The following is a 26,930-nucleotide window of genomic DNA, read 5'->3' as shown; positions in this document are numbered from 1 at the left end:
GATGTTATTAATGTACTTGGTATCTTTGAGATAAATTGTTATCAATATTCCTTGACCTAGATTCTTGTTATGACTTTTGGATTGTTATCCATTTGGAACTTGGTATTATCTCCTCAACACTATGGGAATGGATCATTTAGGTTCCAAAAATTCAGGTGGTAGTGTTTCTTATACCATTGAGATCTAACAATTGGATGTCAAATTTGGATGTACATTGTGCAGTAGTCATATTCTTTTGATCTCGTGATTATGTTCTATGGTCATATTCTTGTATATTGTACTTTGATTATTTTTTCCTATGGGATGTTGTATCTTATCATGATGTATATTCTTTTAGCATTTCACACCCTACGATGTGTACAGAGGATGAGTGTGCATTCTAGTTATGTCATGTGTCATCTTATGTACTTGTATATTCTTTCATGTTATTTCCTACCCATGGTTATTCTATGACATGGATTTTGTATACTTATCATATTTAATCTTAACAAAAATTATGTGTGAGATTCTAAAAGATTTAAGCAATACAAATCCACAAAACCTGAAGAACACTTGCATGCAAGAACCTATCACAGAGAAGAAAAACAAAAGAAGAGGCAAGGGTTTGGCTCTGAAAATATGAGAACTATATTATCAAACTATAAAGATAAGAGATAATTACAAAAGATCAATCCTTGTAGAAGGATATTGAAAACCTAAAAGGGAAACCCTAAGAGGTAAATGACATTTAATAATTACTAATTAATTATTAAATGGAAATGCAAGGTGCATGAAGTAAAATCTTAAGAAGGGAGTAAAGGAAATTTAATAAAAGAAATAAAATTAGCACTTTACTCTAACTCCCCCCCTTGATATGAGCAATAATGCAGCTACAAAAAATGTAGAAAAAGAAAGGAAACTACAATGTAATGTTGAGAGCAAACTTGGGTCTCAACAACAAGGCCTAATGAGGTACCCAATAATAACCAAATCTCTATGAGATAGAGAAATAGAAAAAAATTAGTGGGAAAAAGCCTACTTCAAAAAGAGATAGAAAGAAAAGAAGGAAGGAAGGACTCATTATAGAGAACCCCTAAGGGAAACTTCCTTAACCCCAAGTATAGAACATAGCTAAAGATACCATAGGTATGTAAAAGATTTAGTGAAGATGTCTATAACCTACTTAGTAGTTGGAATGTACTCCAAGCTCAAAGTGTCATCCTAAATTAGATGCCTAATGAAGTGCATTTGAAGCTCAATGTTCTTGGTCCATTGATTCTCAACTGGGTTTCATGAAATGTGTATAGCACTTTGATTGTCACACCACAAAAAGGTAGGACTATCAGGGGGAAATCCAAACTCTTTCAACAACTTTTGAAGTTACAAAACCTCCTCACTAGCTATCATAGCTTTCCTGTACTCTACTTTGATAGATGATAATGCATGAGCATGGTGTTTCTTGCAATACCATGTGATAGGGCCAGAACCAAGACAACAAAGAAATCCAGAAGTAGACTTGTGATCATCAATATCACTAGCCCAATCTGAGTCTGTGTAACCAACAATGTGAGGATCCCCTGATGTATAGTGAATGCCATAACATGTAGTACCCCAAATGTACCTCAAAATGCATTTGGAAGCTTGCCAATGAATCTTATGTGAATCATGTGAGAATCAAGAGACAATTCCAATTGTAAAAAAAATATCAGGATGTGTGTGTGTATCAGGTACAACAAACTACCCATAAGTTGTCTATATAAAGTGGAATCCATTGTAGGAGTAGTGCAAGTGGTCTAGATAAAACAACACCTGGCTAAAAAGGTGTAGGAGTAGGCTAGCAATCAAGCATGTTGAAACTCTAAAGCATATCAAGTGCATACTTATGTTGGAGTATGGCTATCCCATCTGAAGATTGAACAACCTATTATCAAAATTTCAAGGGGAAAGAGTAAACTTCTAAGGGGGATGGGGTGAATCAATAGTTTACACTAGGACCCATAAAACTTTCACTATTCATTCATCACATGCATTCAATAAGTAAACTAACATAATCATGTAAAGTATATGCATCCAAAACATATAACCATGTAAGCATTCACACACATAACACCAAATATGATTACCTAGAAACTGTCCAAGTGAGAAGGTAAAACTGGGATGGGGATGACACCCACAAATCTTCACTACTATAGTAATAAAGTGTATCCAATGAAGGTTACAATGATTTGATCATGAAACATGATCTACCCTATTAAAGGCTTATAAAGACTGTTAGGACTCGCCTTGTTAGAGGATTTCAACACCTTATTAGAAGTGTGCCTAGTTAGAGGACTTCAAATTACAACTAAGTAAGCACCTAGTTAAAAGATTTCATAGAGCCTATTAGGACTACTCTATGAAGAGATTTAACTGAAATCACATGTTAAAATGTCGTAGCATAGATCCTACAGTTGGCACTTGCTTTCCTGATAATAGATCACCTCTACACAATGTCTTCTTGATCCTTATTGATTGGATGTACCAATTTTGTATGCTTTTCTCTATCCTCTATTCTTCTCTAACTAATTCTCTAGTTCACTCTTTCCTCTAAGTCACCTTGAATGCTCTCCATGCAAACTATCTTGTTCGCTCCTTCAATTCCTTCATCCAACATTCACCCATCATCATACATTAAGAGTTTAGGACTTCATCCTCCTTAAGAAGACTTAGGTGGCTTAGGGTTGGGTATGAATCTACGACTGAGATTCATCCATTTTTTTGCTTAAACCTTCTCATCTTCTGATTGGTTGCATATAATTGCATAGGGAATCCAAATAGAGATTCATCCTTATCTCCACAATATCAAAATATAATCTTAAGTTGGCTCAAAAATAGTTTACATAGTTTTTTGTGCCATTACAAACAAGTATGTCAAAACTGTGTCACTCGGCATATGAAGTCTCTGATGCTTGGCATTCACTAATCTTTATATTATGACTCAGTCTCTGCATTACTCTACATCCACTATTTACTCGGCTCTTGAATCACTTAGCATGGTCTATCTGTTCAGTACCTAAGTTACTCGGCACATGAGTGACTTGACACTCATTGCAACTCAACGTAGTCTAATATTTACATGTTGTGCTCGGCATGTATTACTAGTTCGGCATGAACTAAGTAAATGACTTAAGTGTATTGATACTCACTTGTCAAAACCAATATGAGATCAACAATCTCCCCCTTTGACATGAGTGTCAAAAACACTTGAACATACAATATTATCCTTAATCTTCTCAAGCATAACATATCCATGACTCGCCTTATATAAAAAATTTCAAAATTTCAAAATTTTGCACTAACTTGTATACCTCAAAATTTTGTAACTCCCCCTGAGTTAATGTGTCTAATTTGTATTTAAAATCTATGCTCCCTTTGACTTTAATATGTTGTATCTAATACTCTCTCATCTAATACTCTTTCATCTGATATGCTCTCCCTTAGCTAATATCTATCCCTATTTGTCTCTTTTTCTCCAAAAATGTATATCTCCCCCTTTGATATATCTCTTCTCTATTATGTTTTCCTTGTTGCTACACTCCCCCTTTCTTATTCTTGTTCATACTCCTCCATATGATATTTCTCCCTAAAAAATATATCTCTCCCTATAATACATCTCTCCCCCTTTTTTTGACACTTATGTCAAATAGGCTATACACTTATGGTGTGTTTGTCCAAAAAGGATTTATGGACCTCCATGATTATCCTTCAAGTTGCATCACAATTATCACATGCAACATCTAATGATTTAATTTGGATTGCAAGCTTGGCAGTAAGTTGTACTAGACCATCTAAAGTAGAAAGATTGGGGTCTTTCTTTAACAAAGTTTGAGCATAGCCTAGCTCCTTGTGCATTATCTACATATGTGGGGTGAGGGTATCCTGAATGCTTGTTAGTTTGGCTCTAATATTAGCCTCATTTTCTATTAAGATAACTAACAAACTTTGTGTCTGAAGCAATCTTTTGAAATGCTTCTCACTCTGAGCTAGATTTGATGGTAGGATTGCACCTAATGTAGATATTTTTCTCTCTAGACTTAGAATGTGACTTCTGGTCTCTTGGGTGAAAAGTGTAGGATTGCATAGTTTTATTTATAGTGAGAATATATTCTCAAGTACCTTCTTCACATCCTCAACCTTTGTTGCCCATGCAACTTGTTGTAGTGCTATCTCACTGGATATTTTCTCATTTACCTTGCCTTGAAACTTCTTTTCAAACCATTCTAAAAGTTTTGCATTTGTATCAAGGTCTTCATTAGTAACCTTTTCCACTATTTCAGTCAGTTGTTCTATGAGTGGCTTGGTCTCTTTAGGATTTGGTAGGCTGAATGCATCTTAAAAGAAGTCCTTGATATCTTGATGTGTTTGCTTCTACCTATGTTCTCTTCTAAGAATTTCTTGATGCTTTTTCCTTTCTAAGGCTTGTTGCAAAATGCCTATTTCCTCCAATGTCATAGTATCATAGTCATACTTTGGAATAAAAATTTCTTCATCAAGGCTTATGTGTCCATAATGAATTATCTTTTCTACCTTTGATGAGTTGGGGTTTAGCACTGAGATTTGTAATGGAATGGCTTCTATGCTTGGCCTTTGAAGAGTTTGAGTAGGAGTGGTAGATGTTGGTAAGTATACTAGTGCTTGGATGGCCACTTATTCCTTTACCTCTGGTGTTTATTCACTCTCTTTAGGCTTGCCCTGTTCTATTACTATGACTTGGACAGCATCTTGTTCTTGTGTTGTAGGTACAAATGAATCTATCTGTCTTGTTTCTTGTTGTTGACCTATAGTAGCGTCTTCCTCTTCTACCTTCTTCTTAATTGCATCAATTTTAACACTTGTATCAACCTTGGTGGATGTGTCTACTGTTGTTTGAATTAAAGGTTGTACATTGGTAACTAAAGGGATGATTGAAGGTGGTTCTTATGGATTCACCTTCTCCCTTGTGACTTCAGTCACTACCCTCTACAGTTCTTCTACACTAACCAAAATAGGATTTTCACAAAGTTTAGCTTGAAGTGTAGACTGATCCAATATCTTCTTTAGATATTCTATAGTAAGTGGATTGATGTTCTGATCTAATGCATCAAAAAAATCCTTAATAGTTGTAATTTCAATGATTTTTTTTGTGTCATGGGGAGGACTGATGCTCGGCACTTATGTGTCATGCACACTTTATTCATCTTGTTGTTGCTCAATTGTTGCCTTATCATCCTTTTGGTTCTTTGTCTCTTCCCCAATTGTATTTTTTTTATCATTATCTTCCTTTTCATCATCATTATCATCATCCTTATCATCATGTTTACCCTCTGAAGGGTCAGCTTCTCCTTCCTTCACAATGGTTAACCCATAGATAAGTTTCCATATTTGAGTTGATTTCTTGACCACATCTTCAATATTATTTTGAAGAATGTTGAAGGCTCTGTATTTAGGTGTGAACCTAACTACATATTTCTTCACTGCCTTAGCAGTCTGTCCCTTTATCAACTCTCTCATTACTTGGGCTAAAGTTGTCTCCTTGATTTGTCTTTCCATATTCAAACAATAATGTCATTTTTTCTCAACTAAGTCGTATAGAATTTTAGGTATAGAGTTGGAAAATTCTAGTGGTGTGTTCTTCAACTTTGACATAATGGCATATAATGCCTCTTCCACTTGGTGTTTCTCTTTCTTACTCAACTTATCAAAATCAACAAGTCTAAAATCTTAAAAATCAACATTATTCTTGACATTTTCACACAAATTCTCAAGATCAGAGAGAGGCTTGTGACTTACCACCTTGAATTGGTTGATATCATCTAATTTTGTCTTTTCTTCATCTAAATTTGATTGAGCCACTATTTCCTTCTCTGTCTTTTCTACTATTGTCCACCTTGCTCTATTTTATTTGACTTTTCCTTGGCCTTTTGAGTAGTTTCTCATGTAGTGTCCCTTGTAGTAGGTATAGAAGGTTTTGGCTAGCTTGGTTTCACAATCTTCTTTGCCTTTTCCATTGGCTATGCCTTTTCCTTCCTTTTCTTTGACTCAACAATAGTAGGTGCTTCCTTGGCTTATTCTCCCTCAGCACCTACAGTCTCCTCTTCTTCCTTATCTTCTCCCATGCCTTGAGTCAAAGCTAGAGGTTATTGTTCTTGTGTTTTTTCTTCCTCTTCCTCTTCTACACCTTTTCCAAGTTCTTCTTTTAACTTCTTAACTAGCTTATCCTTTTTCTTAATTGTGGAGGTAGTTTTCAATTCCATGGAAATCTTTGGTTTCACCATCTCATAAGTTCTAAAAAAAATTGCAATCTTATCTACTTCCTCTACAAGTAGGTTTGTTATGGTTGCTGAGGCTTCATCTACATTTACCTCATAACCTAATCGTCTCAACCATCTTACCCTTGGTGTTGCAGCTTGCACAAATATGTAGTCAATAGCAACAAGAAAACATACATCATTATAATGTTTCTGCACTAAGGAAATTGGAATCTTCAATCTTTTCTTCATTGAATTTTTGAAATGTTCAAAGTAACTAGTCATTATAGTTTCAAAGTTTTCTCCTAGCTATTCAATGTACTCATTAATCTGCACTACAATTAATCTATTTGTCTTCCATCCTATAGTACCAAATGAGGGGAATGTATTATGTACATAAAAGAATATACAAACCAACACAGAACCAAACTTGCACTATGCACTCTTAGTTTTCCTTATAGCTCCAAGGTTCTCCAAGAGTTGTTGTTTCTGAAGTTCTACTAGATCATATGTATGAGCTTTCTTTACAATTTTGTAACCAACATCCAAAGCTATGCAGGGTACACTATTCAATCTTCTATATTGACAGAATTTATGTGAGATTACCCTTACAACAAAGTTTGGCAATGGATTAGTGATGGTATCTATAGTCATACCTCTCTTATCCTAGATTTCTCTAGTATTCTTCTCAATCACTTCCTTGGAATTACTCCTGAGTGTCTTTGGTTGATCTAGGGTTGGGTAGCCAATAACCCCATGAATTATTATGTCAGTTATTTTGATTGGTCCTCCTTCTAGCCACAAGGAACCATCATGAATTTGGCTTAGCATAATATGTATCCAATCAGTCTTAAATACATTTAGAAAATCTAGAGCTCATGTCAAACCCTTTTTATCCATGATTTTGTATTCTTCCTTCAAAACACCATTTTCACACAATCTATTATATGCACCTCTTATCTCCATGTCTCTAATGATTCCTATCTTACAATTGTAGCATTTCCTCACATCTTGCACTATTATCACATTTGGCAGGATCAATGACAATGCGCTAGAAGGGTCTTGTTTATAGGAAATGTCAAGAATAGCCTTAAATATAGGCTACTTAACTTCATTAATGACTAGCCAAACATTTAAAACTTCTTTCCCTTCAACATTTTTTGAATTTGATGTCATCTCGTCAAACTAGGTTTTGTGAAAATTGAAAATGTGTAGCTTGGCTTCTAATAAATACCTTATGGAATCTGCTGAACTGTCATAAAATTGCTGGTAAAATCTCTATAAATGCTTTGAACAGGTTTCTAAATCATGTTCTGCTCTGCTTTCTCTTTCTCAAATTTGAAATGATTATGAAATGAGCTCAAATCTGTCATATACCCTTTGAAAACCTTGCATTAAATGCTAAGTTCTTACATAGTTGTAAGCTCGGCAATAACCATTTTTAGGTTCACTTGGCATCCATTGATATTTCTATCACTCGGCAGCTACTATAGGCTTGGCATCAACTAGGTAGTCCGGCAGCTCGGCACCAACCAACATTCCACTCGGCATACATTGGAAATTTTTCATACTCGACAACATGAAAAAAAATTAAAAATTTGTCTTGAACTTCTAATAACATCTTGCATCTTCATTTATGCTAATGTATTCTTTTTAAGTACAATCTTCTTTTGGAACTAATGTATGATATAATTTTAAATATTCGTCCCACATACCTTTTGTTTTCCTAGTTTGATGAGGTGTGATCACCTGACCCATTGGGTGAAGTGATCCCTTCTCCATTTTATGTGTTGTAAACATTTTTCTTTTTCCATGTCTTGTTCATCTCTAATGTGTTAAACATCTTCCTTGCCTTTACCTTTATCAAATTCAAAACTCGGTGCCTTTGACATAGTTGGACAATATTCAATGATGTGACCAATCTTCAAATAGCTAAAACATGTAGTTTGACTTAACCATATTTTGTAATTTCCATTGAAGTGTGTTTTAATACAATTCTTAGAGATATGTCCATATTCTTGACAATAATGACAACTATATCTTGTATTATAATCCCAATTATAGGAGTTCCCATTGTTTCTTTGTTGGCTTATTTGATGACCATATGGATTTAGGTTTGCATTCAAAAGCTCTATGTCCATACTTCTGACAATTGTAGCAATATCCTTCAAATATTTGTGTATGCATGGTCTTGGTTCTACATTCATGTTCCTGATGACCTTGCTTATTGTACTTATGACAATGAGTCATGTTCTTAGGTTGATATTTTGATTTATAGTTTTGCTCCTACACACATTAGCAGTATGTCTTTTCTTGCCACAATTATGACAAGTAGGTTTGGATTTCTTACCTTTGATGTTCCTTTCTTTTGCAACTTTGAATGATTCTCCTTCTTTAGTTCTTGTGTAGCCCAATCCTAATGTATCATTGTTGGATCTAGGGGATCTCAATAATTATTCAAAGTTTTTGATGGATTCATTTTGGTTGTTGAAACTTTTAGAAAATTCCTTTTCTCTCTTTAGGGAACTTTGTAATTGTTCATCTTGTAACTTCAATGTAGTTATCTCAATGTCCTTGACATTCAGTTCATAGTTGGCATTCATTATTTGACTTAGGGTATCCAATTACATGTTGGAAATCTTGGTTAGCTCAGTTGACTTCTCTTCCAATTTGTTGGCTAGAATTATTTTGTCTTCTTCAATCATAGATTCGTCTTCCATAGCTTTCTTCTTTTGTTTAATCACTTCACATAGTAGTATAGCTTGTGATTCTAGTTCTAACTTGAGATTTCTGATTTCCTCAGCTTGGACTCTATTCTTTTCCATTAGATCTACAACTGTTGCATCAAATTCATTGGAATCACCATCTACAAATAGCTTTGTAGATTATATCTCTTTGTATAATGTATCATTCTCTGCAATAGCAATCTCTTTCCTTCTCTTCAAGGATTTTTTTAGTTCCTCTTTTGCCTCATTTAGTTGATGTAGTATGAGATGTATGTCAATCTACTAGTTCTCAATAGTTTTTCCTAACTTGTAGACTTCCATTTCAAGATCTTTCCTTAAAGCTAAAAGCTTCTCTTTCAAAGAACAAAGCTCTAATGCCAATTGTTGGAATTACAAGGGGAAAGAGTAAACTTCTAGGGGGTTGAATCAGTAGTTTATACTAGGACCCATAAAAATTTCACCATCCATTCATCATATGCATTCAATAAGTAAACTGAAATAATCATGTAAAGCATATGCATCTAAATCACATAACCATGTAAGCATTCACACACATAACACCATATATGAATACCCATAAACCTTCCAAGTGAGAAGGTAAAATTGGGGTGGGGATGACACCCACAAATCTTCACTATTGCGATAATAAAGTGTATCCAATGAAGGTTACAACGATTTGACCATGAAACATGATCTACCCTATGAAATGTCTACCCTATTAAAGGCTTACAAAGACTATTAGGTATTTCCTAGTTAGAGGATTTCAATACCCTATTAGAAGTGTGCTTGGTTAGATGACTCCAACTTACAACTAAGTAAGCACCCTATTAAAATATATTAGCATAAATCCTATGGTTGGCACTTGTTTTCTTAATAATAGATCACCTCTACATAATGTCTTCTTGATCCTTATTGATCGGATGTATCAATGTTGTATGCTTTTCTCTATCCTTTCTTCTGCTCTAACTAATTTTGCAATTCACTCTTTCCTCCAAGTCACCTTGAATGCTCTCCATGAAAACTATTTTGTTTGCTCCTTCAATTATTTCATCCAACATTCACCCCATCATCATCCATTAAGAGTTTAGGGCTTCATCCTCCTTTAGAAGACTTAGGTGGCTTAGGGTTAGGTATGAATTTACAACTAAGATACATCCATTTTGCCACTTAAAGCTTGTCATTTTCTAATTGGTTGCATGTAATTGCATAGGGAATCCAAATAGAGATTCATCCTTATCTTCATAATATCAAAATATAATCTTAAGTCAGCTCAAAAATAGTTTACATAATTGTTTGTGCCATTACAAAAAAGTATGTCAAAACTATGTCACTCAACATATGAAGTCTCTAATGCTCACCATGCATTAATCTTTATACTGTGACTCAACATCCATTGTTTACTCGGCTCTTGAATCACTTGGCATGGTCTATCTGCCCAGAACCTAAATGACTCAGCACATGAGTGACTCGACACTCATTGTAGCTCGACATAGTCTAATATTTACATGTTGTGATCAACATGTATTGCTAGTATGAACTAAGTAAATGGCTTAAGTGTGTTGACACTCACTTGTCAAAACCAATCTAAGATCAACACCTATAGGCCCAAAAAATAGTGCAAAAGTCAAAGGTTTGTCATCTCAAACTCCTCTCTAAAGGCTTGTGGAACACTTTGTATGATGGAGGATGAGCTACCTATAATGATGAGATCATCTACATAAAGCACAAGTATCAATAAGTCAACCCCATGATGTTGAATGTAAACTGTAGCATTGGAATGACATCAAGTGAATTGTGAAGCAAGCAAGAAGGAATCTATTTTCTCATACCAAGCTCAAGGGGCCTATTTGAGACCATATAAAGACCTCTAAAGCTTGCATACCAATGAAGAGTCCTACTACACAAAACCATGGGGCTGCTCCATATAGATCTCCTCATGAAGGTCACCATGCAAAAAGGCACTCTTCACGTCCATCAAAAAAATTGTCCATCCATGTGAAGCTACAAGAGAGAGTACAAGGAGAATAGAATTCATCTTGGAAATAGGAGAAAAGGTTGCAGAGTAATCAATACCCTCAACCTGTGAAAATATCTTTGCAACAAGTCATGTCTTGTACCTATCAATAGAACCATCTACAACATACTTGGTATGATACACCCACGGGTATTGAACTAACTTTCTTCCTTTCCAAAGAGGACAAAGATCCCATGTGTGGTTCTTCATCAAAGAAGCATACTACTCATCTATAACCCTATCCCACTGTAAGTTTCTTGTCACTTATGAAAAACTCTATGGATCATAAACGGCATGACTCAAGAGGCCACTACCAGAGGTCTAAGCATGAGTGCAATGAGAATATATAGGATCACCTACCATAGGTTCTACTACATCAATAATATCAAAAGCTCACTTGGACACTCATGAAATAACTTGTGAAGGTGGTGAAGGGTGATTAATAACAAGATCTTCCTTAGAGGATGCATAATCCTATGGAGTAGTAGAGGAAGTACTGGGTAGTGAGGGAGAAGTCAATGATGGTGGCTCTATCTAAGGATAATGCTCATCAAACTGAAAATTTCACCATAACAAGACATCTTTAGAATTAGGATCAAACAAGATGTATAGCTTCACATCCTCATAGTAGTCAAAAAAGATGAGTGGTTAGCTCTTCCTCTCCATGGGCTTTTGTTGAGAATTTGGAATAAATGCTCAAGCCTCATGATGCAAGAGCATCTTGGGTTGCCTTGTTATCCTGCTCATATTTTTTCATTATGCATGTTGATGCCAAGTTACTGTAGCTCTAATAGATGTTGAGTTACTATAGCTCTAGTGGATGCCAAGTTACTATAGCTCTAATGGATGTTGAGTTACTATATCTCTAATGGATGTCGAGTTACTATAGCTCTAGCAAATGCTGAGTTACTATAGCTCTAATGGATGCCAAGTTATTGTAGCTCTAGTGGATGTCAAGTTACTATAGCTCTAATGGATGTCGAGTTATTGTAGCTCTAGTGGATGTTGAGTTACTGTAGCTCTAATGGATGCCAAGTTATTGTAGCTCTAGCGAATCTCGAGTTACTATAGTTACCTAGGGTATGCCAAGTGACCCTTCATGTGCTAAGTTTTCCTATTTATGTTTAGTGTCAACATTTGGATGTGATTTCTATGAGCTGACTTGTAGGATTTATTTTGATTGTAACATTTATGTTAATATCTTTTCTTGGGATGTGTCCAAACTATTGTTGGGTTGGCCTTCCTCTTATGTAATATTCTAGAATGATCTATAAGTTATTTTGTCAAGTATATATAGAGTGTTTAGGCTTAGAGTTGGAGCATTTTTTTAGGGATTCTGGACCAGAATGTGAAAGTTTGGAAATTTTGTTGCATATGTATTTGAAGCTATGAATTTGATGTTGGATCTTTTATTTTGAATATATTTTGTATCTGGTTGTAACCTAGAAGGCCTTACAACTAGGAATGTATGGTAATAATTTGATGAATCAATAAGTATTTTCTCTTCTTCCTCATTTGTTTGTTGTTTTGTGTGTTGTGTTTCCACTATGTTAGCTCTTGCAAGGTGGTTTGGATAGCTGGGTGTGCCTTTGGCCATAGTTATTCATCCCTCCATGTGTTAGGTGGTAACAAAGCTTGAGGTTCATCCTTGTGGTGATTGGATCATGTAGAACCTTGAGTGAATTGGGTTGTAGGGTTGTAGATCTGTAGATTTGACCTATAACTTGTAGAGGGTTACAATCTTGCAGGAACTTGATTTGTGAAGATGGTCTAAGGTAGAGGAAATGTTGATAATGTAATATTAGATACATTGAGACAAATTGTAGCCAGATCAAATTTTGTGGAGATAGCCTAGATGAGAGGAGCACATATAGATGATGTAAGTGATGATGAAGCAATAGCACCAAACCCTAATCTAGAACCTAAAGAAGACCAAGATGAAGCAAGGTTGTTGAGAGTGTTGTCTAGTACAAATTCAAAGCCTACTGTAGAAGTTTTTCTTTATGATGGAAAGTTGGATACCAATGCTATGTTGGATTGGATCTTTGATATGGAGAAGTTCTTTGAGTATGAAAATAGTCCTGATAATAGGACGGTGAAGATTGTAGTTACTAGGCTAAAATGTCATGCTTCACTGTGGGGGGAGCATTTGCAAACTGATAGACAAAGGAGAGGAAAGGAGAAGATCAAAACTTGGTTGAAGATGGTGAACAAGATAAAGAACAAATTCCTTCCTACTGATTACCAAGTTAGCTTTCTGAGAAAAATGCAAAACTTGAGACAAACAGACATGAGTGTGAAGGAGTATACTAAACAATTCTATGGATTGGACATCATATTTAGACATGTGGATGATGATGTTGAGAAAATTAAAAGGTACATAAATGGATTGAGATCTAGAATACAAGATGAAATAAGTTTGGTGAAGTTGGAAAGTGTGGACAAAGTATACCAATATGCATTGAAGACTAAGAAGATCTTGACAAAGAAGCACGAACAAAGACAAAGAGGTAGAGGTGGTAGATTCTAGAGAGGCAAAGGTAGATCTTATGGTGAAGGTGGCAGATTTGACAATTTGTATAGGATAAAGACAAATCTGAGTGGAAGAATGATGAAAAATGCAAGACCGAATGGAAAAAGTTGTAATTCTTACCAAGGAGGTACTAATTCTTACTGAGGAAGAGGTAATTTTTATTCTAGAGGTGGATTTCATGGTAATTGTTTCAGATGTTGTAAAGAGGGACATAGATCTTTTGAATGTAGATCTTCTAAAAGTGGGAAAGGTAACAAAAATGTTGTGCTTCAAGAAGATGATGAGGGTTCACCAAGTGGACCCCAAGCTGGAGAAAATCTAATGGTGAGAAGAACATATTTAAAGGAGAAGTCTTTTCAAGAGAAAATGTAAGATGGTTGGAAAATACTGCAAAGTGATCACTGACAGTGGAAATTCTACAAATTTGGCATCAGAAGAGCTGGTTACAAAGTTACAATTATAGAGGCTAAAGCATCGTAAACCCTATCATGTTTCATGTATCAAAGATGCACATAAGATATTGGTAAGTGAGCAATGCCTTGTAAAGTTCAAAATTAGACATTACTTTGATGAAGTTTTGTGTGATATTATGCCTATGGATTGTTGTCTTATTTTTTTGGGTAGACCTTGGCAATATGATAGATATGTTGTACATGATGGAAGATTGAATCAATATACTCTTTGGGTGAATGTGAAGAAACAAATTTTGTTGCCTATAATTAAAAGTCCAGATGAGGTTAATTCTACTGCTGTAAAAATTTGCATGGTTAGTGGGAAACAATTTGAAAAGGAAATGAAAAAGAATCAAGTTTTTTTTTCTATAATTCCAAAGAAACCAAGTTGTGTCAATAGTAACCAAGTGCTAGAAATAGTGTTAACCAAGTGCCAATCAGTGGTGACTGAATGATAGCTGGTAGTATTGACCAAGTACCAAAACAAATTGCAGAATTGTTGAATGAGTATAAATAGATTGTTGCAGAGGATATACTTGATGGTTTACCTCTAATGAGAATTATAAGTCATTATATAGATTTAATTCCTAGAGCTAGTTTTTTGAACAAAGCACCATATAGATTGACACCTACAAAGAATGAACAACTTAATAGACAAATGCACGAGTTGTTGTAGAAGGGTTTGATCAGAGAATACTTGAGTCCATGTTTTTTACCTACTGTATTAGTGCCTAAAAAGAATGGAGAAAGAAGAATGTGTACTTATTGTAGAGCTATTAACAAGATCACAGTGAAATATAGGTTTCCTATGCCAAGTATGGATGACATGATGGATTTTTTGAGAGGAGAAAAGTATTTTACAAAGATTGATTTGAAGAGTGGCTATCATCATATCAAAATTAGAGAAGGTGATGAATGGAAGACTAATTTCAAGGCAAAAGATGGTTTGTATGAATGGTTGGTTATGCCTTTTGGTTTGACTGATGCACCTAGTAATTTCATGAGGTTGATGAATGAAGTTTTGAAAATATTTTTGGATAAGTTTGAGATTATTTATTTGGATGATATTTTGATATTTAGTAAGACCAAGGAAGAACATCTTGAGCATATTAGACAAGTATTACAGAGGTTGAAAGAGGAAAAGTCGTTGATTAATCTAAAAAAGTGTTCTTTTATGCAAAAGGAAATTGTGTATTTGGGATTTGTGATTTCAACTGATGGTTTGAGAGTGGATCCAAAGAAGGTTAAAGCAATTTTGGAATGGTCTACACCTGCGAATGTGGGTGAGGTAAGATCATTTCATGGTTTGGCTAGTTTTTACAAAAAGTTTATAAGAAATTTTAGTTCTATTTGTAATGCTATGACTGAGACAATGAGGGGAGATAAAAAGGAATTCAAGTGGATACATGGAACTGATAAGAGTTTTGAGACTTTGAAACAAAAGGTTGTTAAATTACCTGTATTGGCTTTGCAAGATTTCAACAAAGAATTTCAAGTTGAATGTGATGCAAGTGGTAATGCAATAGGAGTTGTATTAAGTCAAGAAGGTAAACCTATTGATTTCTTTAGTGAAAAGTTGAATGATGCTAAAAGGAAGCATTCTATGTATGATCAAGAATTTTATGCTATTGTTCAAGCTTTGAAGAAATGGAGACATTATTTGATTCTTAAGGAGTTTGTGTTGTATATTGATCATAAAACTTTACATTACTTGGGAAGTCAACATAAAATGAATTAGAGACATATGAAGTGGGTTGAGTATTTTTAGAATTTTACATTTTTAATTAAGCACAAGAGTGGAGTTACTAATAGAATTGTTGATGCATTGAGTAGAAGACATTCTTTTTTGCCTAAAATAAAGGTTGAAGTTCTTGGTTTTGATGAAATGAAAGAGTTGTATGATGTTGATCCTAATTTTTTTGAGGCATGGAGAGAATGTAGAGCACCAAATCTAACAGATCGCATAAGTATGATGAGTACTTCATTCAAGAAGGTATGTTGTTCAAAGGCATTTAGTTGTGTATTCCTAGAAGTTCTATGAGGTTGAATCTGATTAAAGAAAAGCATAGTGGTGGATTGGCTGGACATTTTGAAATTGATAAGACATTGAGTTTGTTGAAAGAGAAGTATTATTGGCTACAAATGTATAAGGATGTTCAAAAATTTGTAAAGAGTTGTGGAGTTTTTCAAATTGCAAAAGGAGTGAGTCAAAATACTGGTTTGTATACACCTATTATTGTTCCTGAGAAAGCTTGGAGTGACATCAGTATGGATTTTGTTCTTAGATTACCTAAGACAATGAAGGGGTATGATTGCATATTTTTTGTGGTGGATAGATTTTCTAAGATGGCTCATTTCATACCATGTAAGATGACAATAGATACTAAGCATGTTTCTAAACTTTTCTTGAAAGAGATTGTGAGATTGCACGGATTACCAAGAAGTATTATTTCTGACACAGATAGTAAGTTTATCGGTTATTTTTGGAAGACTTTGTTGAAGAAGATGGGTACTGAGTTGAAGTTTAGTTCTACATTCTATCCATAGACAAATGGATAGACAGATGTTGTGAATAGAAGTTTGGCTAATTTTCTAAGATGTTTAGTTGGAGATAAGCCAAGTAATTGGGAAGTAGTGTTGGCACAAGTTGAGTTTGCATATAACAATTATGTGAATAGGAATATAGGAAAAATACCTTTTGAGATTGTTACTGGAATGCACCCTAGAGGTATATCAAATTTGAAAGATGTTGTTCGTGAAGTAAAGAGAAGCATTGTAGGAGAAGAATTTTCTAATTTTATGGAGTCTTTGCATAAGGAAGTGAAGTTGAGGTTGGAACAAAATAATCAAAAGTATAAGGAGAATGTTGATAAGTCTAGAAGACATCATGAATTTGAAGTTGGTGATGAGGTGATGGTTTATTTTTAAAAGGGAAGATTTCCTATCAGAACATACAGTAAGATGAAGATGAACAAATTTGGACCTTGTAAGATCTTGAAGAAGTTTGATAGTGGTAATGCTTATAAAGTTGAGTTACCTGATGACATGGATATATATCCTATATTAAATATTTTTGATTTGTATAAGTATCATGAGTTATATGATGAAGTTGTTGTATCAGAAGATTATCATAAGAAGCGGATAGAAGAAGTTAAATAGATATTGGATTAGAGAGTTGGAAAGAGCATAAGAGGAAAAGATTACTATGAATATTTGGTGAACTAGAAGAATAGGCCTATTGAAGATGCTTCATAGATTTCTAAATCTTATTTGGATTCAAATCAAATTGTGACATGATTTAGGAGAATCATTTTTTCAACCCCAGTTGTCTGATGCACGAGCATCCTAGGTTGCCTTGTTATCTTGCTTATTTTTGTTCAATCTACATGTTGATGACAAGTTACTAGAGCTCTAATAGATGCCAAGTTATTGTAGCTCTATAGGATGTCAAGTTACTATAGCTCTAATGGATGTCAAGTTACTATAGCTCTAACAGATGTTGATTTACTATAGCTCTAGTGGATGTCAAGTTACTATAGCTCTAATGGATACCGAGTTACTATAGCTCTAGTGGATGTTGAGTTACTATAGCTCTAGTGGATGCCAAGTTACTATAGCTCTAATGGATGTTGATTCATTGTAGCTCTAGTGGATGCCAAGTTACTGTAGTTACCTAGTGTATGCCGAGTGACCCTTCATGTGTCGAGTTTTCCTATTTATGCCAGGTTTCAACATTTGGATGTGATTTTTGTGAGCCAACTTGCAGGATTTATTTCATAAGTGACATTTATGTTGAGATATTTTCTTGGGATGTGTCTAGACCATTGTTGGGTCAGCCTTCCTCTTATTTAATGTTCTAGAATGATCTATATGCCATTTTGGCAAATATATATAGAGTGTTTAGGCTTAGAGTTAGGGCAATTTTTTGAGGGATTCTAGAGTAGAATACAAAAGTTTGGAAAGTTTGTTGCATATGTATCTAGAGCTACAAATTTGATGTTGGATCTTTGATCTTGAATATATTTTGTATCTAGTTGTAACCTAGAAGGCTTTAGAGCAAGGCATGTATGTTGATTATTTGATAAATCAATAAGTGTCTTCTCTTCTTCCTCCTTTGGTTATTGTTCTTTGTGTTGTTTTTCCACTATGTCAATTCTTGCAAGGTGGTTTGGATAGTTGGGTGTGCCTTTGCCCGTAGTTATTCATCCCTCCCTACGTTACATCACTACTAAAAATGTAGAAAGTGGAAACATTTGGCTTGACATGAGTCCAAGCCTCCTTAGGAGTCATGTGTTGTAATGCCCTATTAGGCATCTAATTTTGAATATAATTGGCACAATTGATAGCCTTAGCCAAAAATAAAGAAATCATAGCTCGAGACTATATCATACAATCAGCCATCTCCCATAATGCTCTTCTCTTTCTCTCTACAACCACATTCTACTGAGGGTTATGGGGAACTGTGAACTAATGTTGTAAACCATGCTAAGTGCAAAAATATCAATCTAGTTCACATATTCGCCCCATTATCAGTGCATATACACCTAAAAAAAAGACCAAACTGCTTCTCCAAAAATATCTAAAATATTTGAAATAAATCAAATACATCTGACTTGTACTTCAAAAAGTACACCCACATGTTTATGGGAAATCATCTATGAATGTGAGCACATATCAAGCACTTGAAAAAGATGGAGTTGGAAGTGACATAAGATCATTGTGTATCAACTCCAATGGTGCCTTACCACATGTGGATCTATTTGCTGGAAATGGATGTCTGTGATGCTTGCCAAGTGCACAACCTTGACACAAACTATCAGTACAAGAGATATAAGGTAGCCCAATCACTAGTTCCTATGTACTCATCTATTGTAGATATTTTTAGTTGACATGTCTAAAATGCTCATGCCAAAGCTTGTTCACTATGTCTACATGAGAAATGAGAGAAACACATGTAGAATCAAAGCTCTCAAAGCCATAAAACTAATATAAATGAGATTGAAGATCAACACTTCCAATAGCAAAAACCAAGTTAGGATCATGTACGTCTCGAATAACAACATTATGTGGTGAGAACTCAAATGTCTTACTAGAGCCAAAATGAAAAATTTGAAAGACAAATAGTAGGTTCATAGAAATGGCAAGAACCAAGAGAACATACTATAGTGAACCACCTTCTAAAGAGATAGTTCCTAAACCTATGACTGAAAGTTGTATAGAATAACTAACTACAATATGTATAGTAAACCTCTGAGCAAGTAAGGTAACCAAATTAGGTAAGAGTGTCATATGGTGTGAAGCTCCTGAATCAAGAATCCAAGTAGCTATCAAAAAAAATGCTCATGTAGAAAGAGCATATCCTTTCCTTGAAGGAGGAGGTGGTGGCTCTAGAGAACTAATAATGTGATACTACATGGCCTCCTCTAAAGCCTCAAGATGTTTCCAACACCTAGAAATTGGATCTCCTTCCTTGCCACAAAAACTACAATGATCACATGTGTACTTCTTAGTCTTCGAGGAAGACTCACCAAACTAAAAATATTTACCCTTCAAAGAGGGTTTATGAGCATCTAATTTAAGAGTAAGCTTGGAGGAAGTCTCACTACCTATTGAATCTATCTTGTGCTTTGGTTTCTACTTCAGCTTCCCTGTAGATATCTAAGTAACCAATGCTTGTATCTTTGAGTTGGTGATAGTATCCAACTATGTTAGCTTGGACTACTCTCTAGTCAAGTGATCATTAAAGACCTCAAAAGTGGGCATGACAAGTCTAGGACCCAAGGTATCCATAGTGGAATGGAAGGTAGAAGAGAAAATTAAAAAAAATTCTTGAAGCTTTGATAGTATCAGATAGATACACTCCTTATCTACCTTCTCTTTCCCACATAACTATAATAAATTTCTATATTGTTTGAACCTCATAAGAAAGTCCTCAATAGAGAGGAAATCATCGAGTATAAGAGAAGTAAGCTCTACCTCAATATAAAGTGTTATAAACTTATTGATGGTGCCAAAAAAGTCATTAAACTTGTCCCACATTTCTTGAGGAGTGGAATACTCATCAAGATGAAACTATAAGCTATCTAAAACACTCAAATAAATTAGACCCATGGCTTCATCCATCTTATTCATGTGTTGTAAACTTTGATATTGACTTTGAAATATTGATTGCACTATATCTAAACAAGACCATAAACCCTTTGAATAGAGAAGTCATTGCATATGAGATTTCCATGTGTGATATTTGTGTGGGTTTAGAAGTACTATACAAGAAGAGGTCTTGACCATTGTTTTAAGAAGGGCTTTTGAAGTTTTCTTATATGCTGATATTATAACTGAAAATAATGAAAAACACCTCCATAATGTAAAAAAATGAACCCTAGCTTGTAGAAGGATAGAGAAAAAAATATCTAGTCATGTATCACAAATTCTTGGTATAAAATACTGATGGAATAATAGAGAATTCAAAAAGTGCTCAAGAAGAGATTTTCAATCTTTTTTTGGATCAAAAAATGGAGCTATAATGAACAAGTTATGCCTCCCAAAAGATTAAATAAATCATCAGACTTCAAGCACAAAAATAGGTACCAAACTAGAAAAAATTCAAAAAATACCTACACCATTGTCTACATCTCTAAATCATCTTTTGGGTTCTTCTTTTGGATCAACAAAAGACTTATGTATGCTCAAGTTAGAGCAAAAAGATCGTCAAGGCCTCTAAAAGGAAAATAAAATAAAATTTCTTAAATATTAAAAAACCTCAGTGTGGAGCTCGAGCGGCATGAATAGGCGACGATGGGTCCCAAGCAGTGCTCTAGTGGAGAACAAGCTAAATGGAAGTGGGGAGGAGAGATGCAGTAGTGGTGGTGGCTTGGCGGAGATGTGATGGTGGTCTAAGCTATGAGCTACTATGGTTGGGAAAACTATCTGTGGCACTATAGTGGTTTACCATGACTGCTAGTGGTTCTAGTAACTAGTACAATTTTTTTAAACTGTTGATAGTCAAAAACACCATTTTTTGCATTTTTTTTCTCGGTTTTTCTTCATCTTAGATGCTTGCAAAGGTCATACAACCCTATTATGCAAAAAAAAATTGCCTCCCTAGTCAATGTTATCCAAAAGTGACAAATTTTATATGGAAATTAGGGTTTTGATGCTTTTTGAGTCCAATCATGAGGCATGTTTGGCCTCAAAGTGCTCTAAAAATCAAAGAACCCTTATTTTCGTTTTTAAAAAATACCTAAAAAATGCCAGATCTATTATGTCAAACCCTCATTCTTCTTTTTCTCCAAATACTGAACAAGCTACAATAGATCTAGCTCTGATACCATGAAGGATTTGAGCAATACAAATCCACAAAGATTGAAGAACACCTACATGCAAGAACTTGACAGAAAGAAGAAAAAGCAAAGAAGAGGAAAGGGTTTTGCTCTGAAAATATGAGAACTATATTATCAGACTAAAAAGATAAGAGATATTTACAAAAGAGCAATCCTTATAGAAGGAGGTCAAAAACCTAAAAGGGAAACCCTAAGAGGTAAATGATATTTCATAAATACTAATTAATTGTTAAATGGAAATGCAAGGTGCATAAAGTGAAATTTCTAGAAGGGAGTAAAGGTAATTTAATAAATAAATTTAGTTTAACGCTTTACTCTATCAGATTCAATGTTATAGTACCCTTTAGAGATGTAACTATTATTGTATTAGTTATGTATGTATATGAGTTATTGCTTTCATTATGTTATCTCTTGTTTGTTATAATCTTTAAATATTTCTTTAAAAAAAATTAGCAAACTTAGTGACATTATAGGTTATTTTATCTTGGGTTCTCCGGCAAGGTGTTACATAACATATTCAAAAATATATGCTAAGTCCTATAAATGGGTTACACATTAAAAAATATATGTTAAATCTCACACACGGGTAATACCTTTAAAAACACAACATTCTAAGTCCCATACATGAGTAATGCATTTTTATTGGACCATGTCATGGTGATGCAATGACATTGATCTATGGATGGAACTTAAATGGGTTGGCTAGTAGGTTACCACCATGTTAAACTATTCAATGCCATCTTTTATTATTATCTCATCATGTGGTTAATAGTAGGGTGGCCACCTTATTGGGAAAGGTAATAACTTTATTTTTCCTTTCTCTCTTTACTTTCACACTAATAGGAATATATCATGAAACTATATTATTAATGATTGTGCTCTTGCATTTCTTATTTCATCTCTTATTCTCTTGTAATAGCCTTCCAAACATGGTATTAGTGGGTAAGACATTGTTAGTTGAGGTCACTTCACTAGTTGATTTGGGTTTGTTTTAGCTTAAACCTCTTTTTTGTGTCTTTGTTTTTTTTGGATTTGTTTGTTTTCCTTTGCTTTTGCACCCTTGTGCATGAATATGGAGCTAGGAACCTTTGTCTTGGGAGCTCATTCTCTTTGACTAAATGATGTTCTATCTTGTTGCAATTTGTTGGACTCTTTCTTCTCTACTTTATCATGAGTTTTGGTTTACCCACACTCTCACTAAAGTGGAGACTAAATGCACTATCTTAAATTGGAAGAACTTTAATTTAATGATGATATAACACCTATTTAAAGTGATCTCCTCATAAATTGCATATAATTTGCATTACCCCTTGTCTTCTCATCCCTCCTAGATGGAATTGAAGTAGAAACTAATAGATCATCCTTCATATTCCTATTTCATGGTACAATTCTCAAGCTAGGACCTATTCACTTGTATCATCCCTTTCCTTCCTTAAATTACTCAGAATCACTTTTCTTCTTTGAAACCAGGTTTTCTCAAGATCTCTAGCTGATTTCCCAAAACAAGGACTTGACCTAGGACCCCAAGGGAATCCAAAGGATTTCTAGACCTATGAATCATGGATTTTGTGCATTATTTATAATATAGTACATATTTTATGGGACCCATTATTGGGTCCCCTTCTTTAGCCTAATGCCTATGTTGATATAAGTTGTTAATCTTGTATCTAATCAACTAGTGGGAGAAATCTCATTTTGATCCTTTTATAAGCCCATACATTTTCCTTATTTTGGATCCATCTAGAATCCATCACTAATTGTTCCAAGCATCCATAATCCATCCATAAATATCCTCATTCACAAGGACTCAAGCATTCTTCAAGCACTCAAGGCATTCAAGCAAGTTCTCCAATAAAGGTCAAGGATTCAAAAATTCAAGCAATTGAAGGATTTTATGCAAGATCTAGAAATATCAACACTTAAGATATCCCTTCATACATTTGAGGTCCTTTGATGCATCATTTACATCCATCCTTTTATTCATTCCTAAGAAAAATTTCAAGCATATTCGTTCATGAATATTTGTTTTACTCTAATTTCCTTTCTTATGGTTTTTTAAGTAAGTCAAGGGTATTATATCTACACACTTAACTACATTCTAAATTCAAGATCATAGTCATAATTTTATATTGGTTCATGCTAGATCTACTTCTCCTACTTGCTAGCATTCTATATTATATATCTCATTTCAAGGTTAATTCATAAGCTAGAGTTTGACCAAGTAACCCCCTACCCCACCAATCAACAAACAAAACCACTTTCCTTGTAGGTTACAAATTTTAGAGGGAAAAACAAAGCATGGAACCCTTTTTATAGAACTATAGATATTTGGAAACTATTTCACTCTTGGACACTACAAAGTAGGGACATAATGTGACCCTACCAAATCAATCCTTCTCCAAATTGACCTTGCCCATCCAAATAAATCAACCCTAATAGAGAGCTCAAATATTTTTGGGTTTTATAGATTATGTTGTTACAAATTTAGAACCTAAATTCCAACAAGTTTCAAAAGAATTTGAGATCCTATTTACAGGTTTATATTTCTAGGTGTGTCATCTTTCCTTCTATTTTTCAATTTACACATTTCCATTCATTCATATTTAACCTTCACATTGCATATTTATCTTCATAAAACCCTCTCTTTATGGAGGTGAGAGAGAAGTAATCCCTAGAAATTCACTTTTTTACATTATTTTATGAATTAACATTTTATCATGTGCTAAATTTACCTACATTAACAGTTGAATCTTGGTTTTCACCCTTCATATATGCTTAGGATAGTGTATTCATCCAATCATCTTCTTATATAGTGCAGAATCTTCCAACTCTAAATCAAGTGCAACCTTTTTTACCTTTTGCAATTTCTTCCCATGGGTGTGGAAATGAAATCCACCATACTAAATCTTTTTATAATGGCAATAGTATACTTCCCTTGATTCATGATGATCTCATCAAATTTATACAAAACTTATAAACCAAGAAAGTAGTAAAATAAATTAAGACCCTTTATCTCAAATTTAGAGGCTAACTCCTTCAATCATATAATCAAATGATCTTACCCAATAATAAGTCATCAACACAAAGTAATAGATTATTATTTTTTTCCTTTAAGTACAAGTTTGAGTCTACATCATTCTTTGAGAAACCCAACCTCACAAAGTGGCAATCAATCCTCTCATATGAAGAACGTGGATCCTTCTTAAGGCCATTTAATGCTTCTTTAAATTTTAAATACAAGTTTCCTTCTACATACAAAAAATTCTTTAGTTTTTTGACATATACTTCTTCCTCAATCATGCCATGTAGAAAAAATTTATTTACATTAAATTGTTGAATCTTCCATCATTTAGATGATGCAACAGTGATGATGGTTATCACTTAAGTATATTGGATAATAGGAGAAAAAGTTTCATTATAATCAATTCCTTCCTTTTGAGAGAATCATCTAACCAAAAACCTAGCCTTGTATTTCTTAATACTACCACCAATAACATGTTTCATCTTATAGAGAAATTTAAAAGAAATAATGAATTTTCCTTCTAGTCTAGGTATAATGTCCCAAACATTATTCTTTAGGATTAATTGACACTCTCTAATCATTACATCCTTTCATACTTTCTCACTAGTGCCTTCATTGACACCGGTAGGTTTTGAGTTGATTATTGGACTCATAATTCAACATATATATAACACTTGTGTGGTTTTATACTTTCCTTTATAAGTTGCAAAAAATTTAGCCTCTTTTATTTTCCTTTCCCAAGGAGGTCTTTTCTAATTTACAAAAATGTCTCTAGGTCCATCAGTAGAATCCAAGGGTACATCATCTTCTTTAGGTTCATGATTCTTCCTCTGAATTCAAAGAGTATGGTATTCTTCTTTACTATCCATCACAAGAGTACCTATCGATTTTCTAAATGCAATATCCTATTCAAATGTCACATCCCTACTTAATTTTATATTTTCTATTTTAGAATATACATTCTATAAGATTTTGTTGTTTCACTATATCCTACAAGTATTCTCTTCCTACCAGAAGGTTATACCTTGGTTATTTTATCTTTTGGTATATTTGTATATACTAGACAACCAAATATTCTAAAATGACTTACATCTGGCTTCTTTCCCTTTAATGTTTCTTTGTGTGTCTTGTTGCCCAAAACTTGATGACGGTATATGTTTTGAACATAAATAATAGTTATAGAAACCTTAAAAAGGAAAAAATGAAAAAAGTTTGAATATTTTGATCATCAATCATGGCTTTGGATTGTTCCACAATAGTTCTATGTTTCCATTTTGCTACACCATCATGTTGAGAATTATAGGGAACACAAAACTCTCTCTTAATCCCATCTTCAATGTAAAAATTATGGAAGTCTCCATGCATGTACTCTCCTCCATAATCAGTTATTAGGACTTTAATTACTCTTCTTAGTTATATTCTCTACTAGAGATTTGAGTTTTAAAAATTTTATAGGTATTTCATCACACTCGTATTTGAAAAAAAAATAGATCCAAGTCTTTGTAGGGTAGTCATCAACAAAAAATAACATAATGTGAGAAACCATTAAATGAAGAAGTAGACCTAATCACATATATCTAAATAGAAGAAATATAAGATAAATTTGGATATACATTCACTACTATAAAATATACCCTTTAGTGTTCTTACCTAGTGAGCACCCTTTGAAAGTTCTTTCATGCCCATGGTTAGGTTCTAGAAGACCAATAACCATATTTTCCATAGTGGGTAGTGTACAAAAGTGTGGATTACTTAATCTTCTATGTCAAATCTCACAAGTACTTGATGAATCATGAAAGATTTAGCAAGGATAGTGCAAAGTTTGTACAGATGTTCATAACAAACTCTAATAACTTTAGTTGTATTGATGCTAGAGCTCTTGCCCATGCAATAACTTGGTCACCTGCAAATTTAAGATGATATCATTCATCTTACAAGAATGAGATAGAGGTAATATTTTTCTTGATCTTGGAAGAAAATATACATTATTTAATTTAAATGAAATGCTTGGATTTAATATAAGAGAATAAATCTCAATTCCTTCTACAAAATAACTAGACTCATCCTCAATAGTCACTTTATCAAATGAATTGCTCTGTATTATCTCTTTTAGCTATCCTTTGAATTTGATAAGTATTGAGGTACATAGGCACATGACTTGAGAGGGTTGAGTATAATATGAATCCAAGTAAGTCTATTTCTAGAAATCTTTCACCAACTTCAACAATGTAAACTTGAGTCATAGGTCTATTTGGATGCTTTGTTGCATATTGATCATATTTATTATAGAAAAAGAATTGCACTTTTGATATATATTTTCTTCTTTTGAATTTAGAAGCATTATGGGATTCCTTATCTTTATCTCTTTTGAAGTGACCTTTCTTACCATGCATCTTTGAGGAGTATGAGGTAGGGGCATGGATATCTTTACTTGTAGACTTTTTGCTAATACCTTTTGTAATAAATCTTGATTCCTCTTGTATACAATTTGTCTTCAACTAATCAAATTTAGAAATTTTTGATCTAACATTGATCCTTTGAATGAAAGATTCCCATCAATCAATAATTCCATTCAGAGCCAACATTGACAATTCTTTG

Source organism: Cupressus sempervirens, chromosome 3 (genome assembly GCF_028749045.1).
Source record: "Cupressus sempervirens isolate cs-2001-9-10 chromosome 3, ASM2874904v1, whole genome shotgun sequence".
Classification (NCBI taxonomy): Eukaryota; Viridiplantae; Streptophyta; class Pinopsida; order Cupressales; family Cupressaceae; genus Cupressus; species Cupressus sempervirens.
The sequence above is the reverse complement of the archived record's forward strand: the minus strand, read 5'-3'. Positions refer to the sequence as shown.